Consider the following 16,445-nt stretch of genomic DNA (forward strand, 5'->3'; position numbering starts at 1 on the left):
GTGTTTCAGTGCCTTCCCATCGTGATCACTAAGGCCTTTTTTAAGATAATAGGCAGGAGTATTATGGGGTTTGTGTGGGCGAATAAGACCCCGAGAGTAAGGAGAGGGTTCCTGGATTGCAGTAGGGACCGAGGAGGGTTGGCGCTGCCAAACCTGGGAGCTACTACTGGGCAGCAAATGTGGCGATGATCCGCAAGTGGGTTATGGAGGGAGAGGGGGCGGCATGGAAGAGGATGGAGATGGCGTCCTGTAAAGGAACGAGCCTGGGGGCGTTAGTGACGGCACCGCTACCGCTCTCGCCGACAAAGTATACCACGAGCCCGGTGGTGGCGGCAACACTAAGGATCTGGGGCCAGTGGAGACGGCACCGGGGTGCAATGGGAGCATCGGTGTGGTCCCCGATCAGGGGAAACCACCGGTTTGTCCCGGGGAAGATGGACGGGGGGTTCCAGAGCTGGCATCGGGTGGGGATTGGAAAAATGGGGGACCTGTTCATCGACGGGACGTTTGCGAGCCTAGGGGCACTGGAGGAGAAGTTTGAGTTACCCCCGGGAAATGCCTTTAGATATATGCAGGTGAGGGCTTTTGTGAGGCGACAGGTGAGGGAATTCCCGTTGCTCCCGGCACAAGAAGTTCAAGATAGGCTGATCTCAGGTGTATGGGTCGGGGAGGGCAAGGTGTCGGAAATACACCAGGAGTTGAAAGAAGAGGGGGAAGCGCTGGTAGAAGAGTTGAAGGGTAAATGGGAGGAGGAGCTGGGGGAGGGGATCGAGGAAGGTCTGTGGGCTGATGCCCTAGGTAGGGTTAATTCCTCCTCCTCGTGTGCCAGGCTCAGCCTGATACAATTTAAGGTGGTCCACAGAACGTACTTGACGGGGGCGAGGTTGAGTAGGTTCTTTGGGGTAGAGGACAGAGGTGGAAGGTGCTCAGGGAGCCCGGCGAACCATGTCCATATGTTTTGGTCATGCCCGGCATTGGAGGGGTTATGGAGAGGAGTGGCGGGAGCAATATCTCAGGTGGTGAAAGTCCGGGTCAAGCCAAGCTGGGGGCTAGCAATATTTGGAGTAGTGGACGAACCGGGAGTGCAGGAGGCGAAAGAGGCCAGCATTCTGGCCTTTGCGTCCCTAGTAGCCCGGCGAAGGATCTTGCTAATGTGGAAGGAGGCGAAGCCCCCCAGCCTGGAGGCCTGGATAAATGATATGGCTGGGTTCATAAAGTTGGAGAGGATTAAGTTCGCCTTGAGAGGGTCTGCGCAGGGGTTTTACAGGCGGTGGCAACCGTTCCTAGACTATCTCGCGGAGCGTTAGAGGAAGGTTGGTCAGCAGCAGCAGCAACCTTGGGGGGGGGGACAGGGGGGGGGACGGGGGGTCGGGGGGATGTCCTGGGAGGGGGGGGGGGGAGAGGGGGGACTGCCTGGGAGGGTGGATGAGCAAGAGATAACAGGAAGGGTTGGGGAAACTGGCACGTACGGGTGAGGGCCAGTGTACAAAGCTGTGTAAATATATCATTTTGCCATGTATATATCTTGCGCTGCGCGATTTCTAGTTTTCTTTTGTTACGGGGGGGGGGGGGGGGGGGGTTATTGTTTGTAAGGGAGAAAAATTGTGTTAAAAAACTTCAATAAATATATATTTTTTTTAAAAAGGAGTATCTGTGCAAGAGTATCCCTCTACTGAAGTAGAGTCCACTGGAAGTCCTGGTACAAAAGGAACCACATTGTTGAATTTCCACAGCCTCATTTCCTTTTATTGTATTGTGTGGAACTTTTGCTGTCTCCGAGTCATGGCATAGTCAAATATGAACTTGGTGCCTGCAAACAAATCATCCATTGATCAATTTCACTACCAAAGATACTGGACCATTTTGGTTAAGAATAACCCCAGTTGGCCAAAATTTCCTGATTTAAGTACAATCTTTTGGGTTAAAGCGTCTCTGCCTAGTATGATAATTTTGTCTCTCCTACCTTTCTTGCCTCCTCCTCACTTTCACTTTCACATCTGGATGTATCAGATCCAGATGAGATTTTGGTCTTCTACCCATCAATAATTCAGCTGGTGACAGTCCTGTAGTTGTTTTTGGTGCGATACAATATTGAAATAGGTATGTTGAGAGCTTCATCCCGAAAGTATCACCTGCGACCCTCTTCAATCCTTCCTTCAACGGTTGAACTGCTCGCTCTGCCAAACCAGTTGAAATTGGGTGTAAAGGCATGGTATGCACATGGCATATTCCATTCCTTTGCATAAACTATTGGAATAACTCGTTCATAAATGTTGTACCATTGTCAGAAATTAGAGAATCTGGTAACCTACAGTTGCTTTGCACCCTGACTGACTCTCCAATGCTCAGCTATTGCAATGCTTTGGCAGTCATGTCAAATTGAAATTGGCTTTCTGTTGTTTTACTTTGATCTCTTCACCCACACCTATTATGCTTTCATTGGCATTTTTGCTTTCGGAAGAGTAGTTTGCATGCACTGTGACATTCATCTCTGAACAGGAATACGTTCTATGCCTTCAGTCAATGGGCGCGATCTTCCGGCCTCGTTACACTCACGCTCAAGCATAACGAGGCCGGTGAATAGAGGGAGAGGCCAAAATGGGAACCGCACCGCCAGGCACCAAACAATTTGCAATGCAACCGGCCTGCTCCCGTAGGCAAATACAGAATCTCGCCGTAGCATGCCGAGAAACCATTTATCACCACTTAAGCCTCATTTCCATACAATTAACGAGAGCCACCTGTCATCCAACGGCCTCCTGTCATTCAGCGGCCTCCCAAGCAAGTGGTCACGCTGGCGCCGATTAGTACTCCTTTTTAAAAACGTGAACCTGACGGAAGGGCGTCTGTGGCGAGCCAAGCAGAGGAGTATCATAGATCATAGATAATAGAATTTACAATCTTTGCTCACAGACAAAGATACCGGGGGTGCTGGTCTTGACACCCCAGTGCTCGGCAGGGATTGGGGGACCCTCAGCTGGGTGTGGTGACCCTCCGCAGGGATGGGCTGCCATGGGAGGGTGGGAGGGAGAGGCGTGGGTGTGCAACTGGGAGGGGGGGGCAATCGCTCGCAGCACCATCATGCCAACCCTTGGATCCCAACCCCATTCCGGGGGCAACCCCTGTCCAGCCCGTCTGCCCCACCGATCACCCATCACCCACACTGACTGCTAAGGCCTCTGTGCGGCCAAAGGCAATCGCTGATAGGGAATTGGCAATCGTGATTAAGTGAGCACTTGATACATGCCAAGTGGGTTCCCGTGGGTAGGCGGGCCATGTTGCCTAGCATTCCAGCACTCCTGAGTTCCACCCTTCTGATGAGGCCGCATTTCGGCGTCAGCACAAGGAGCAGGTCAGCACGGCTGTGCATGTGCCGCTAACATGTGAGCCAGTGCCCTCCAGCCCCTGAGTCAGCTGGTGGCACTGTCGCCGCCCCATGGAGGCACTCAGCGCCCTCTTCTCCCAGTCGGTGCCCACAGGGTCCTGGGGTTCACCTTGGGTCGGAGGGGCAGCTGGTTTAGGCCTCAGCTGCCCCTGCATCATCTGGCTCTGTCAACCCTGATGGCTCCCCATGGTCTGCACTATCGTGTTGACACCCTCGGCAATACCTGTCAGTGACTGGAACACATCCGCCAGTGACCAGGCCATGCCCTGCAGTGCCTCAGCCATGCTCACCTGCGACTGGGACAAGCTCTGCAGCATCACAGCTCTTGTGCTATGCTTCTTCATGTAGCATAAGCTGCTTCCTTGATGCATACTCTGACAAATGAAGGTTCAGACTTGGGGACAGGTTTAACACATTTATTGAACAGTTAACAATTCTCCTCCTTGAGTCCAACTCTCCTGCTGATCTTACTATAGTAACTCAATCTAACTAACCAGTCTGCTCTAATCCATGCGGTGGGTGTGATGCTTCCTGATCTGCCCCTGTCTCTCTGAGTGTAGCCTATGGAAAGAGAAAGAGCATGTGTGCCCTGTCCTTTTATATGGGTAGCCCCCTTGTAGTAGTGTCACCTCTGGGTGTGTCTTGACTGCCCATTGGTTGTGTCCTATCTTACTGACCTATTGGTTGAATGTCTGTATGTCATGATGTCTCTGGTGCTCCCTCTAGTGTTTACTTAGTTGCAGTGTACCTACATTAACCCCTTGTGTATTTACAGTGATGCATATCACCACATCCCCCCTCTTTTCGTGTTACATATTTTCTGTACAGTGTTGAAGAAAATTGAACAAAATAGGTAGATAAGTGATGACTTGCACAAGTCATGATGACAGTGATAATTACACAATACCAAATAATATGTATGAGTTCAAAGTTCATGAAGTAATATGGTCGAGTGGCTTTCTTGTGTTGTTATTGAAGTGGTGATGTTGATGGTGGCATGTCCTTGAGAATGCCGTCAGTATCCCTGTGCTTAAGGAACCAAGAAGTGGTCAAATCACTTTGTTGTCTGATTTGGACTCTTTTTTTCTATGCTTGTGGTAGCGATGCAGTATGTCATCTGTGTCATCTGACCTGGACTGTTTCCTGTGATTGCGATATTGATGCAGTATATCATCTGCCTTGAAAGCTGGTTTGCTTGTTCGTAGTGGAGCAAACTCACCTGCCGTGAAAGCTGGTTTGCTGGTTTGCAGTGGAGCAAACTTGAATCGGTGAGATTTGCTGTCATGCCATGGTATGGATGTATTCTTGCCAGTGTAAGGAGCTGTGCTGTTACATTGTCCTGCATTTGCAGAGTTGCACCATGTCGTACCAGTCGTTGTTCCAGTGTTGTTTTTGTCGTGCTTGTTGTTGACGTTGGTACCTTTGGTACACTTCTTGTGTTGTCTTTATTGCTGGTTTTGTAGGTTTTGTTGTTGTGCTCAATGACCACCCTCTGTGGATAAGTCGAGTCCTTCACAAAGTTACTCGTGTCAGTGTCCTTTGTGGCATCTGCAGTTTTACTGAGCGTGTCGTCTCAGATTCCTCGGTGCTCCACGTCTGGAGTCATGTCCGGTTCACATGAATCATCCTTGGCTTGTCGATGCTCCCCGTCTGGAGTCCTTTCTGGTTCACCTGAATCAGCTTTGGTTTCTTGACACTCCCCGTCCGGAGTCATTTCAGGTTCACTTGAATCATCTGAGTTGTCACTTGAATCATCTGAGGTGCCTATGGAAAGAGAAAGAGCATGTGTGCCCTGTCCTTTTATACGGGTAGCCCGCTTGTGGTAGTGTCACCTCCAGGTGTGTCTTGACTGCCCATTGGTCGTGTCCTATCTTACTGACCTATTGGTTGAATGTCTGTGTGTCATGATGTCTCTGGTGCTCCCTCTAATGTTTACTTAGCTGCAGTGAACCTACATTAACCCCTTGTGTATTTACAGTGATGCATATCACCACAACAGCCATTCCCATCTGAGTGCGCGACAAGTCCCGCAGAACCCCATCAAAATTGGCCAGGTACTCTGTGACATCCCCCAGTGCAGCAGACATACTGCCGAGACCCTCAGCCACAGCCGTCACTGACTGCGCAACGCCTTGGACACGTTCACTCATGGTGCTGACGTGGTGCACGAGGCTCTCCACTACTGTCGCCACCTTAGCAGTGTTGGCCTCAGTGCCACTCATTGCTGACGCCATCTCCTGCGCCCGTAGCCTCTGGTACTCCTCCAATCGGCTATGGATCTGCTGGAGTGACGCTGACAACTCTCTTTGAATGTCCCGGCTGCTCCCTAATGTCTCCATCAGCCCCAGGAAACTCTGTGCCAGGGGTGCAGCATCAGGCTGGGACCCAGTGGGTCCAGGGATCCAGCAGACTTCAGATTTTCTGGGGATTCCTGCCTCCACCAGATGTACATCAGCAGTGTGGTGCTCACCAGATTGTGCCCCAGAAGCCTGACCACTAACATTTCCCACCGAGGCGTGAGTATCTGTGCTGGCTGAGGGTGGGGATAACAGCTGTGCCGTGACTATAACACTTGCACCCTCAGAAATCTCCTCCGAGGTGTTCTCGTCGGAGTCAGGAGAGGGGGACTCCTGGGATGGCCTGGCGCTGTCGGCTGGAGGACCTGCAGAAGAACAGACATGTGGTCAGTGGGAGGGATGGTTCAGTCAGTCAGGCAATCAGTATTCACGTTTGACAGGTCGTCCGGCGGGGCCCGGTGGTTCCACAACTCTGCGGCATCTGCCAGCCTTTGCGTGGTGACCCCCCTGCCCTCGGCCCACCTGTCACCTTCAGGGCCCACTTCTCAAAGGAGGTGAGGATTCTCAAGCCGGCACCCACCGCCAGTCTGGGCCATCTCCCGCCAATTATGGGCGAGCTTTTCCTGACGGAACACAGAGAGGGCATCGTAAGCCACATTAGTGGTTAACAGTTGTGGAGGGATTGTGAAGGGAGGGTTGGGATGGAGGGAGGTTTGAAGGGGTGGGTGGATAGAGTGCTGAAGGGGGAGGGGGATGGAGGGTCACCTGGGGGGATGTTCCCTTGGATAATTGGGGGGTGGGACGTTGGTGTCTACTCACTCTGGCTGTCTGGTGTAAGCCGTTGACCTTCTTCCGACACTGGAGGCCAGTCCTCCTGCTCACACTGCCCGAGCTGACTGCTGCCGCCATCTCGTCCCAGGCAACACTGGTTGCCTTGTAGCTCGCATTCCGGGACCCTCAGGAAACAGGACATCCCTCATGGCCTTCACCGCGTAAAGGGGCCTCCCCAGGTCAGCATACCCGAATCTTGGAGCCGGTCCCCTCGGCGCCATTGTTGTGAGCTGGCTGGGGTTGGCTGAGCAAGTGCAGCTTAAGTGCTGCTCGAACTGCTTAGCAGGGGGCTGGCGAGCGCAGTCATGGCGTATCAGCTGGCGAGCCGGCATTAGGTGCGCGAAGCCCGTGTGGCCACGTTAAGTGGACCAATTAACATTGAATAGTGTTGCTGGCCTCGCCAGGCTGAGTGCCAGGAAACACATGACAATTCCCGCTCGCTTCAGTACTTGGACATTTTTCAGCGAATCACACTCAATGTGTTTATCTACTCAAGAATTGCCATGTCTACGTCAGTGCTAGGTTTGCTTGACTTCTTGATGAGTCCTTTGGCAATTTTCACTGCTGCCTCAACCTTTCTATGAAATGGTGCAGAGATCCTTGTGATCCTTGTGTTCGCAATCCTTGTGATACGGCTGAATTATTCACTCGTGAATTGAGGACCATTGTCACTCATCACAATGTCTGGAATGCTGTACCAACTGAAGTTTGTTTCAGGCACCCTATTATTTCTCCCATTGTTATTGAGGTCAGTTGGTCTAACTCCCAGTAGCCCGAATAGTAGTTTAATGTGATCGACAACCAGTTCCTGCCAAAGTGAAAATGTCTAATCCCAGCTTTATCCATGATCTGTCTGGGGTGTCATGCATCATCAATGGCTCTCTGGCTTGCTTAGCTTGGAGCTCATTACATGCACCACACTGCCCAATGTCGTTTTTAATTTCATTGCTCGTGTTTGGCAAATAAAAAATATCTCTTGCCTTTCTCAGAGTCAATTCAATTCCTTGATGGTTTGCATGGATACGCTTCAAATTCATTCCTGTCATCTCCTGAGGGATGACGACTCTATTACCTTTGTACAAGATGCCAACTAGGGCTGTCAATTCATCTCAGTATGCTGGATATGCTCTTGTGATCAAGGAGCATCCTTGATGCTCTCAGGTCTTCCTTTCATCACTTCGTCTTGCAGCGCTTGTAGAGTTGCATCTTGTTGGGTAGTTGGCTTGATTTGAGCAAAATGCTTATCTGTCAGATTCAATGTCGCTGTTGGGTTGATGGCTTCTAGATCATGCCTAGCTGCTGTTTCAAATTGAATCTGGAAGAAATCGAATTATGTTGTAGCCTCCTCAACTTTCTTCATGGGGAGAACTTCTTTTGACAGTGTGCTTGTAATGTATACCTGTTTTTGTTGCTTGTATATCATATCCTGATGATATCTTTGCAAAGTAACATGTTTTAAAGTCTCTTTGGAGCAGATAGTAGTGGTTTGTGAAAAATGCTTTGAAGGGGCTTGTAGTTGGACTCCACACTTACTTTGTCTCTCTCAAGCATGTACTGATGAAAATATTCACAGCCAAAATCAATAGCCATGTGCACTTTCTCAATCTGAGTGTAGCAACGTTCTGTTTACATTCGTACCCTGGATGCAAATGTGACTGGTAGTCCTTGCTGCATCAGAGTTGTTCAAGTCCATTCTTTGGCAACACATCTCAAGGTGACTTCCTCATCGACATCATAATACCTCACCACTGGCACAGTCATCACTAGCTGCTTCATATTAGTGATCGCTACTTCTCATTCTGTTCTCCAGCATCACAGCACCTCCTTGGCAGTGAGCTGAAACATTAGGCAGAGATTTTGCTAAATAGTTCACAAATCCAACAAATTAATACACTGCTTTCACATGTGTTGGTCGTGGCATCGCTTACTCCAGCTCTCACCTTGTCAGGATCAAGCCGAAGACCTTTTGCTGTTCATGCATCACCTATGCACTTGACTTCAGGCAAGATCAATTGCATTTTCCTCTTGTTCACCTTCAGAGTCATATGGTGAGCTCTCTCCAGCAGTTGTTTTAAATTCTGATCACAGTCAGTTTTGGCTGCTTCCATTGTGTCTCGACATCCATAGACGAGTAGATCAACCACTATAGCTTCCACTCCGATAAGATCGCATGTTGCCTGCGTTCTTCCGGAGGTGTGGAAATGCCAAACATCTGTATCTTGCAAATAGCATCCAGAATGCCATCAGGAACCCGTTGCTTTCTTCCAGCTTCAGATGCCAGTAACCATCCTTCAGTAGTAAGGGGCGTCATTCTCCGCCGGCGGGAGTCTCCGTTTTGCCGGCGCCTGGGGGTTTCCCGAGGGCGTGGGGCTGCCCCACAATGGGAAACCCCATTGACCGGCCGGTGTAACGGAGACTCCCGCCGGCCGGTCGGGGCAGAAATGTGGCGGGGCGGGTAGGAGAATTTCGCCCGAGATCTTTCCCGGTTGTTTAATTGCTACCATACCACTAATCCAGTCTGTACGAGTTGTCACACTTTTGGTTACTCCCCTCTTTTCCAGCTCTTCTGCCTTGTACTTTAGGCTTGACTTGAGGACAACTGGAACTCTTCTTGGCAGATGCTGAATTCGTCATTCCCATCTACTTCGAGATGATATTCTCCTGATAGACACCCCAACCCTGTAAAAATCTGCTAGCATCTGTTCTGCCGTCATTGGTGTTGCATGCTTTGACACGTTGTAATCCTCTGTTGTCATGTTCAGAGGCCCCAGTGCAAGCTTTAGACTTGCTTCAGCTGAAATAAGTGGCTGTTGTGTCGCATCTTTGATCGGGAACTCTAGATCTTCCTTCTTGCCATTGCATTGGGCTGTCAGGCTTATTTGCCGTCTTATATTCCTGGATTCTCAGTGTCTTTTCAGCACCTTTTCCAGGGTTCAACAATCTATTTTTCTGCATCTCCATATTTTATGGATAAGAATCCATAAAATCCCTACAGTGCAGAAGGAGGCTATTCAGCCCAACGAGTCTGCACCCACCTTCCGAAAGAGCACTCTACCCAGGTCCTGGGTCCCACCAGTTGTGAGGCAACAGTGCGAACCATTGTGCCACCATGCCACCCAACAGAACTAAAGGGAGAGAAAATGTGTTGGATCGTAGCTCTGATGAAGAGTCAAATAGACTCGAAAAGTTGGGTAGGATTTCCTACCTCCAGTGGGGTTTTCCCAATCCTGGTGCAGTGGCAGTCATCACCGTTACCTTGTCTCAGTGATAACTGGCTGGAATTAGCAGCCTACAGTTTCAGAGTGACATGTCTATGGCAAGTCACTTAGTCAGGTAGGACAAGATTGCATTTCCAAAACCCAAACATGCAGGGCAGGCAACATACATGATCCACATGTTCACTGCTACTCTGTGTAACCCAGACCTGTCGATTTAGCCCCGTTGGCGCGCCACTGTCTGTCATAGAATTCCACCTTTATTTACTGATTTGAGCAACAAAATCAAAAATCTGTCGCAAAAAACAAGAGTGGATTGAATTCCCACATTGTCTCCACAACCGCTACTGCTGTCTTCCGGCTCCCTTTTCCTGCTTAGATGTTCTTAATGGAGTCTAAATCCCTGCATGGTTGCTGATCGCCTAGCTTAGAGAATGGTTGCTTAACTTCTTAGGGATTGTAGAGGTGCTGGTTTGCTTGTGCAGCAGCTTGGCCTGGATATTAGGTAGCACCCCATCCTGAGTGATCGTCATCCCCCCCCCAGCAGCTTGTTGAGCTCCCTGTCATTGCACACAGCAAGCTCCAGGTGTCTGGGGATGATGGGGGTCTTCTTGTTGTCCTGGGCCACTTTGCCGAACAGCTCGAGGCCTTCAGCCATCAGATACTCATGTACAGCAGCCAGGTAGACCGAGGCTCCGGCAGCCACACTGCAAGAACCCCCACGAGGCCTGCAGGGATAACAAAATTGATCTCCCCGTGGGACTTGTGGAATATGAATTTCCCCACTAGTGGGCGGAGACCCGCTCAGTTGGGGCTCATAACAATCTAGAATAAATGCCGGCCCAAACAGGGACCGGTATGTTGATAGTCCTAAATGGGACTATTATTGCGTGTGTATTTACTGCCTTAGGGCAGATTCTTATGAACGTGAATAAACCAGTGTTCACCCTACCATTTGGCTTCCTGGGTCTTTATAGACAAGCTCAGCATAGTTGTCCTTTCTCAGGAGTCTGTGAATATGGCCCACTGCAGTCCAGCCCGGGAGGAGTGAGACTTGGCCTTGGCCCAAGCTATACCGCTCTTCCCTCTTCCAGACATTGTCGCAATTTCACAAACACTTTCATGCCTCACATGTGCCCATTCTTCTGGCAGCGGCCTGTCAGCGGCTCATTTCATGATGGAGGGAGGGCATCTTTGAGAAGGTCATTCTCTCGCTCTCTCCAGCATAGTGATCGGGCCTGGAACCCATGATGATACCCCACCCCCTACCTAGACTCAGGGCATTAAGACAGATCAGCAATTCCTCCATGCCACTGGCTTGAGGGAAGGCGGTGGCATAGTGGTACTGTCACTGAACTAGTAATCCAGAGTACTGCTGGGTTCCAGGTTCAAATCCGGCCACTGCAGATGGTGAAATTTGAATTCAATAAAAATCTGGAATTAAAAGTGTAGTGATGACCATGAAACATTGTCGATAGTCATGAAAATCCATCTGGTTCACTAATGTCCTTTAGGGAATGAAATCTGCCATCCTTACCTGGTCTGGCCTATATGTGACGCCAGACCCACAGCAATGTGGTTGACTTTTAACTGCCCCTCAAGGGCAATTAGGGATGGCCAATAAATGTTGGGACAGCCTGTGATGCCCACATCCAATGAACAAAAAAAAAAAATAGTTACTGCAGCACAGGCTGGGGATTGAATGGGAACTGTCTTCATCTGTAATGTCTCCATTGCACACCCCCAGACATTAGGTTTACCAGGTAAATGAGTGGGGAGCTAAAACGAAACAATTTTACAATGGACAATGAAAAGAACTGCACCCCTCAACATCATAACTTGTTATCTTTGTTTACAGTATTTGCAATAGATGCCCTGATAGAAGTCTATTTAATATCGCTATGGTGACTAAATTGCAAATTTGTGCAAGGACAGAAAATGCACCTGCTGGGGTAAAAAACAGAAAGAAAACAGATAGAAAACGGATTTATCGACCTGTCCCGATAAACGGGTGATTCTTTGGCAGCAGAGGGTGCAAACATTGGGAAACGCCACAGACAGCGAGTGGAACCAGAAGATCCTGCCACCAGCCAATCGCGGGACGCTTCCGCCGCCACAAAACACGCCACGCCGGCAATGCCCACCCAACGTTTCGAGTCCATCTGGTTCTTCATCAGAACTAACATCCAACCGGTTTTCTCTCTCTTTAGTTCTATTTAAATGTCAAATGGACGCAAAATGTTAACTCTGTTTTCTCTCCCTACAGATGCTGCCAGACATGTTGGGCTTTATCAGCATCTTCTGTTCTTCATCAGATCCAAGAATCTGCAGTATTTTGAATTGTTTTACTGCAAATTTATTCAGAATGTATGAAAAAGATAGATAATGAACTAGTAGAGACCCAGCTTATTGAAAGACCAATTCAAGCAACTTCGGCTGATCACTAAAGATCAGGCTGTTTGCAGGTGTAAAAACTGAAGAATTGTGTGACGTGAACATACTTGGAATACACACATTCCAAGCCAGGGTGAATGTGTTACAGTTGGACATCCACACCCCTTCTCACAACACACGAGAAATTTTAGTCAAAGAATTCAAAACAGAACAGAGAAGCAACTGAATATTTTAAATCTGAAAATGAAGGAGAAAACAACTGTGACAGCAACGCAATTAAGGATACACCATGCATGGCAAAGGGCAGCAGGGGCAGTGTGTGCTCACACAGTGTATAAACAACAGTGCGAGACCGAGGACCATTCAACTGTAGAAAAGATCCTCAATCGGGAGTGAAAGCAAAAATGACTCGGTTTGAATGCCTCTCCCGCTGATTGATGACACAGTCTGTTTGCCAGTCAGTGTGGTCTACTCTCTGTAGATATTCTGTTTTTTGAATGGTTTATTCCTATAAGGCCATTGAACCTATGACACTCCAATGCAGGATTGAGGGAGTGCTGCACTCTCGGAGGTGCCTTCTTTTGGATGAGGCGATTAACCAAGACCCTATCTTCCTTTCCAGCTGAATGTGAAAGAGTGGGTGGCACTATTTTGATGAAGTGCAAGGGAGTTCTACCCAAGCCTGCTGGAAAATAGTTAGATTGCAACCAACAAAATTATCCAGACATTGGCCTGTAACATCCAGGCTCCCTAACAATGGATTTGGGTGTTCCGCAAAGATAAGCTGGGGAATCCCTCTTAATGTTCCTAGGTAAGGAATTACCCGGAAGTTGTCTCGAAATGCTAACTTCTTCTGGATGATTGCACTGCGCTGGGAACAATCCGTCAAAATAATTTAAATCACTAACATCGGATAGTTCCGCCAGTTTTACACCACTAGGTATTCTGAAAGAGTTAGAAGAAAGAAAAGCACTTCTGACTCCAGAGTAACTATATTAAATATCAAGATCGAGCCCCGCACGGAATGCCACTCCCTCCCACACTACCCCCCGCCCCCCCTCCCCCCAGGGATTGCCAACACCCAAACCCTCCCAGCCCCCACGGTATTCACGTCCTGCATGGTATTCCCCATCCCACTACCTCAATCTGGTCCCTGAATTCAACTGGACCCCGACACCCACACTCCCAAATCGATCCAACCCCACCGATGTCCTACTCCCCTTCCTGATGTCTGACTCTGTTCCCAGATATCCTATTCCCCCACTGATGCTCAACTCCCTCCCCTCGATATCTGATTCCCCCCTTGATATTCGCCCTTGAAACATCCTGGAGTCACAAAAGAAGCTGCATAAATCCAACTCTTTTATTTATTTATTTCTCGTTTTCTCTTCCTCTCTTTTCTCTTTCTTTTGTCGTGGCACAATTTCAGCTATTGTGAGAGATTGTTACCAGCTCAGACAGCTTGTTAAAGCGCCCACAGAATACAAGCTGCAAAGCTTGATTAGCTATATCTCCCACCTGTGGAAGTAAATCATAAATGATGACTTCCCCTAGCCCTGTTTCTTTTGAAGTGCAGCGTTTACCAAGGTTTTTGTCAGCAGAATGTCAGAGCATGTACTATGGGCTGTAGGAAATCTGTGCCTTTTCCACTGTGACCCAGTACACTTCCATTCATATAAAAGCATTTCTCCCTGAGGGGTGGCCCTCCATCTGACTCTGCTACTGTAAATGGAGTTGAAATCACAGACTACAAAGCTACAATTTAAAAGTAGCATTCTTTCTGAGTGCACTTGGGGAAAACAGGTATTGTTGCACATGTGAGGTTTTGTAAGATTGTTATGTTTCAGGATTGGGTCTTTAATTTAGGGAAAAATAGAGGACTGAAGGGGGGATTGGGTCATAAGACCTGGGCGAAATTCTCCGTTATTGGCGCAAAGTCCGCCGATCGGCGCAAAAAACGGCGCAAATCTGACTTGCGTCACGCCGGAAAAATGGTTCAAAAGACTCCGTCCCGAAATGGGCTAGCAGGGACGTGACGGGATCCGCGCTTGCGCACGTGGTTCACGCCGTGCAGCGTCATACACGCCGCACTGCGTGACGGCTCATAAGGCCACGCTGCTCCCCCCACCCGACCGGAACACCCGACCGGAACACCCGACTGGATGGCTGGTCGCCGCTCAGCCCCGAGGTTCCGGTCACGGGATGTGGAGGCGCTCCTGGACGCAGTGGAGCAGAGGAGGGACGCCCTGTATCCCGGGCACGGCCGCAGAGTTGCCCCAAGCCACAGCCGGCGCCTGTGGAGGGAGGTGGCAGAGGCCGTCAGCGCTGCGGCCCTGACACCACGGACAGGCACCCAGTGCCACAAGAAGGTGAACGACCTCATCAGAGCAGGCAGGGTGAGCCTCGCCCATATCCCCCCTCCCCCATATACCCCCTCCCCATATCCCCCCTCCCCCATATCCCCCCTCCCCATATCCCCATCCCCCCTCGCCCATATCCCACCTCCTTCATATCCCCCCTCCCCATATCCCCCTTCCACCATATCCCCCCTCCCCCATATCCCCCTCCCCCATATCCCCCCCTCCCCCATATCCCCCATATCCCCCTCCCCATATCCCCCTCCCACATATCCCCCTCCCCATATCCCCCCTCCCCATATCCCCCTCCCCCATATCCCCCTCCCCCATATCCCCCCTCCCCATATCTCCCCTCCCCCATATCCCCCCTCCCCATATCCCCCCTCCTCCATATCCCCCCTCCCCCATATCCCCCCTCCCCATATCCCCCCTCCACCATATTCCCCCCTCCCCCATATCCCCCCTCCCCATATCCCCCTCCCCCATATCCCCCTCCCCCATATCCCCCCTCCCCCATATCCCCCCTCCCTCATATCCCCCATATCCCCAAGTGAATCCAGCCCTAACCTTAACCTCTGCAATGCACGCGCAACCGATGGCGTGCATTCATATACCTGCCTAACACTGTTGCCTTTTACCCCTGCCACCACCCCCACCCACCCCCCCGCCACAGGAGAAGCGCGCACACAACAATAGGGAGCATGTGAGGACTGGAGGAAGCACCGCTGATGAGAGGCCACTGACCGAACACGAGGAAAGGGCCCTGGAACTGGCTGGCGGACCTGAGGACCTGGAGGTTGCTGATGCAGAGGCCGGGGGCGTACTAGCAAGTGAGCCACCGACAGCCCGTCCCCATATCCCCCCTCCCCCATATCACCCCTCCCCCATATCACCTGATCATTGCCTGCGTGTCTAACCATGCATGCTTCATTGTGTATCGCAGGAGCAAACGTCGAGGCACCCATCCCCGCAGATGCAGACCGCCTGCAGGATGCCCTTCGGAGGCCACGGGCGACGGAGAGACCCGGACCCTCCGGCATGCGACGCCGTCAGGATGCCCCTCGCACACCACGGGAGACGGAGAGACCCGGACCCTCCGGCATGCAACGCCCGCAGGATGCCCCTCGCACACCACGGGAGACGGAGAGACCCGGACCCTCCGGCATGCGACGCCCGCAGGATGCCCCTCGCACACCACGGGAGACGGAGAGACCCGCACCCTCCGGCATGCGACGCCCGCAGGATGCCCCTCGCACACCACGGGAGACGGAGAGACCTGGAGCAACAGGGAGACGACACCCCCGTCACGTGCGGGAGCGACGACGCAGGCGTGTGCCACCCAGCGACGAGGGGGGCAGCCACAGGCCCCCGTCACATCCGAGCCAGGACACCACTACCCAGGACACCACTACCCAGGACACCACTACCCAGGTCACCACTACCCAGGACACCACTACCCAGGACACCACTACCCGGGACAGCACTACCCAGGACACCCCTACCCGGGACAGCACTACGCAAGACACCCCTACCCGGGACAACACTACCCAGGACACCCCTACCCGGGACAGCACTACCCAGGAAGACGAAATACCGGACAGTGACTCAGAGTGGATGGGTGGAGACGAACCCCCACCCCAAAGTGCCATGGACTCAGAGTGGGACGAAGAGCACGACACAACGCCACTGCTGTCACCAACACCCTCCACCATCGCAGAAACACTCACCTCGGTTGGGCACTTTAGTGATGAGGCGTCTGGTACACTCACTGGTGCGCACAACACAGCCGTCCCGGTACAGCAGGTGGAGGTAGGAGCAGCAGAGGGGCCGGGCGGTCGGAGGGCAGCCCAGCCCAAGCGAACATCTGCCGCCCAGATGGATCCCGGGTTCCTGGAGTTTCCACACCCACACATAGATCCGACGCAACCACCGACCCGGAGACGAGCGAAGAGGATGACGGGCGGCT

The sequence above is a fragment of the Scyliorhinus torazame genome, chromosome 18, assembly GCF_047496885.1.
Source record: "Scyliorhinus torazame isolate Kashiwa2021f chromosome 18, sScyTor2.1, whole genome shotgun sequence".
Lineage (NCBI taxonomy): Eukaryota > Metazoa > Chordata > Chondrichthyes > Carcharhiniformes > Scyliorhinidae > Scyliorhinus > Scyliorhinus torazame.